The sequence below is a fragment of the Callorhinus ursinus genome, unplaced genomic scaffold (assembly GCF_003265705.2).
Source record: "Callorhinus ursinus isolate GAN/ISIS: 27379988/994484 unplaced genomic scaffold, GSC_fseal_2.0 scaffold13, whole genome shotgun sequence".
NCBI classification, from domain to species: domain Eukaryota; kingdom Metazoa; phylum Chordata; class Mammalia; order Carnivora; family Otariidae; genus Callorhinus; species Callorhinus ursinus.
Window position 1 is genome coordinate 25,091,489 of NW_027397075.1, and position 4,110 is coordinate 25,095,598.

Genomic DNA, 4,110 nt, shown 5'->3' on the forward strand with positions numbered 1-4,110 from the left:
TAATACTGCTGCTTCACCCCCAGCCCTTCTGCAATCATGCCCCCATAGATGCCTGGGTCTCCCTAACATCACAGAGAGCAAGCACAGCCCACAATAGGCAGAGTCAGTGCAGACATCTGGACTGAAAGGAAAAGCTACCCAGACACAATAGTAGGATGCAAGCAACACACATAGGAGACTCCTCTGAAGTGCCAGGTTCTGGTGAATAGGGAACACTACACTGCAGGACATTACAGAACCTCTTCTTCATAAAGCCACTACTTTTAAATGCAGAAGACATAGCTGACTTTCCTAACACACAGAAACAGACACAGAGAGGTAGACAAAATGAGGAGACAGAGAAACATGTCCCAAATGAAAGAACAAGACAAAATCACAATATGAGATCTAAGCAAAACAGAAATAAGTAATATGCCTGATAGAGAATTTGAAGTAATGATTATAAAGATACACACTGGACTTCAGAAAAGGGTGGAGGACATCAGTGAGACCCTTGACAAAGAGATAAAAAAATAACATATCAGAGATGAAGAACTCAATAAGTGAAATTAAAAATATGATAGATGGAATAAATAGTAGGCTATAGGAATGTATCAGGGACCTGGAGGATAGAGTAATGGTCAAGCTGAACAGGTGAGAAACCAATACCACATAATGAGAATAGACTTAGAGAGCTCAGTGACTCCATCAAGCATAACAGCATTTGCATTATAGGGATCTGAGAATGAGAACAGAGAGAAAAGGGGACAGAAAAGGTATTTGAAGAAATAATAACTGAAAAATTCCCAAACATGGGGAGGGGAACAGAATCCAGATTCAGGAGGCACAGAGCGCCCCCAACAAATTCAATCCAAGGAGGTCCACCCCAAGACACATAGTAATTAAAATTGAAAAAAAAAGTAACAAGGAAAGAATTTTAAAGATTGCAAGAGAAAAAAAGACACTTATATACAAAGGAAACTCTATAAGGCTATAAGCTGTGACAGAGTGGATGAAAAAAAATAAGACCCATCTATATGCTACCTACAAGAAATTCTTTTTAGACCTAAAGACAACTGCAGATTGAAAGTGAGGGGATGGAGAAATATATCATGCAAATGGATGTCAAAAGAAAGCCAGAGTAGCAATACTTATATCAGTAAGCAATACTTATATTTAAACAGACTTTAAAACAAAGTCTGTAAAAAGAGACAAACAAGGACATTATATAATCATAAAGGGAACAAACCAACAAGAAGATATAACAATTGTAAATATATATGCACCCAACACGGAAGCATCCAAACAACATAAAACAGTTAAGGAACTAATCAATAGTAATACAATAACAGTAGGGGACTTTAACACCCCACTTACATTGATGGACACATCATCCAAACAGAAGATCAAGAAGGAAACAGTGGCTTTGAATGACACACTGGGTGGATGGATTTAACAGATATATTCAGAACATTCCATCCTAAAACAGCAGAATATGTATATATTCTTTTCAAGGGCACATAGAACATTCTCCAGAATAGATCACATATTAAGCCACAAAACAAGCCCCAACAAACTCAAAAATATCAAAGTTAGGGGCATCTGGGTGTCTCAGTTGGTTAAGCATCTGCCTTGGGCTCAGGTCATGATCTCAGGGTCCTAGGATGGAACCCCATGTCAGGCTCTCCACTCAGCGGGCAGTCTGCTTCTCTCTCTCACTCTCTCTTTGTGTGTGCTCTCTCTTTCAAATAAATAAATAAAATCTTTAAAAAAATATCGAAGTCATACCATGCAACTTTTCTATACACAATGCTATGAAACTAGAAATCAACCACAAGACAAAACCTGGAAAGGCCACAAATACATGGACATTAAATAACATGCTACTGAACAATGAACGGATCAACCAAGAAATCAAAGAAAAAATAAAAAAGTACATGGAAACAAATGCAAATGAAAGAAAACACAATGGTCCAAAAACCTGTGAGATGCAGCAAAAGTAGTTTTAAGAGGGAAGTTTATAGCAATACAGGCCTACCTCAAAAAACAAGAAAAATCTCAAACAGTCTAACCTTACACCTATAGGAGCTGGAAAAAGAAAAACATAAAACTCCAAATCAGAAGGAAGGAAATAATAAAACTTAGAGCAGAAATAAATGATGTACAAACTAAAATAAAACAAAACAAACAAGAAACCAATAGAACAGATCAATGAAACTAGGAGCTGGTTCTTTGAAAAGATCAACAAAGTTGATAAACCTCTAGCCAGAATCACCATCAAAAGAGAAGAGAGAAAGAGAGAAAGGACTCAAATAAACAAAATCAGAAATGAAAGAGAAGAAATAATAACAAACACCACAGAAATACAAACAATTATAAGAGAATGTTATGAGAAACTACAGGCCAACAAATTAGACAACTGACAAGAAACAGATAAATTCCTAGAAACATATAGCCTACCAAAACTGAAGCAAAAAGAAATAGAAAATTTGAACAGACCAATTGCCAGCAAGGAAATCGAATCCCCAACAAACACAAGTCCAGGACCAGATAGCTTCCCATGAAAATTCTATCAAACATTTAAAGAAGACTTAATACCTTTTCTACTTAAACTATTCCAAAAAATAGAAGAACAAAGAAATATCGAAATTCGTTCTATGAGGACAGTATCACCTGGATAACAAAACCAAAGACACTATAAAAAAGAGAATTACAGGCCAATATCTCTGATGAACATAGATGCAAAAATCCTCAATAAAATACTAACAAACCAAATCCAACAATACATTAAAGAAATCATTCACCAAAATCAAGTGGGATTTATTTCCAGGATGCAAAGGTAGTTCAATATTCACAAAGCAATCAGCATGATACATCACATCAATAAGAGAAAGGCTAAAACCATATGATCATTTCAATAGGCACAGAAAAAGCCTTTGACAAAGTACAACAACCCATTCATGACAAAAGCCCTCAACAAAGTAGGTTTCTACAGAACATGCCTCAACATAATAAAGGCAGCATATTGAAAATCCACAACAAGCATCAAACTCAATGGGGAAAAACTGAGAGCTTTCCCCCTAAGGTCAGAGATAAGACGAGGACATCCACTATCGCCACTTTTATTCAACATAGTACTGAAAGTCCTAGCTACAGCAATCAAACAAGAAGAAGAAATAAAAAGGCATCTAAATTGGTAAGGAAGAAGCAATACTTTCACTATGTACAGATGGCATGATACTATATATAAAAAAATCCTAAAGACCCCACCAAAAAATTGCTAGAACTGATAAATGAATTCAGTACAGTCACAGGATACAAAATCAACACGCAGAAATCTGTTGCACTTCTACACACTAACAATGAAACAGCAGAAAGAGACATTGAGAAATCAATCTCATTTACAACTGCACCCCAAATAATAAGATACCTAGAAATAAACCTAAACAAAGATGTGAAAGACCTGTACTCTGAAAAATATGCAACACTGGTGAAAGAAACTGAAGACAAGGCAAAGAAATGGAAAGACATTCCATGCTCATGGATTGGAAGAACAAGTATCGTTAAAATGTTTGTACTACCCAAAGAAATCTACAGATTTAATGCAATCCCTATCAAAATACCAATAGCATTTTCACAGAACTAGAACAAACCATCCTAAAATTTATATAGACGCACAAGAAACCCAGACTAGCCAAAGCAATTTTGAAAAAGAAAAGCAAAGCTGGAGGTATCGCAATTCCAGGCTTCAAGTTGTTTTACAAGGCTGTAGTAATCAAAAGAGTATGGTACGGGCCCAAAAATAGACACACAGATCAACGGAACAGAATAGAGAACCCAGAAATAAATCCACCATTATATGGCCAATTAATCTTTGACAAAAGAGAAAAGAATATCCAATGGGAAAGAGAAAGTCTCTTCAACAAATGGTGTTGGGAAAACTGGACAGCTACATGCAGAAGAAGGTAACTGGACCACTTCCTTATACCATACACAAAAATAAATTCAAAATGGACTAAAGACCTAAATGTGAATCCTGAAACCATAAAAATCCTCGAAGGGAGCCCAGGCAGTAATTTCTCTGACATTGGCCATAGCAACATTTGTCTAATATGTTTCCTGAGGCAAGGG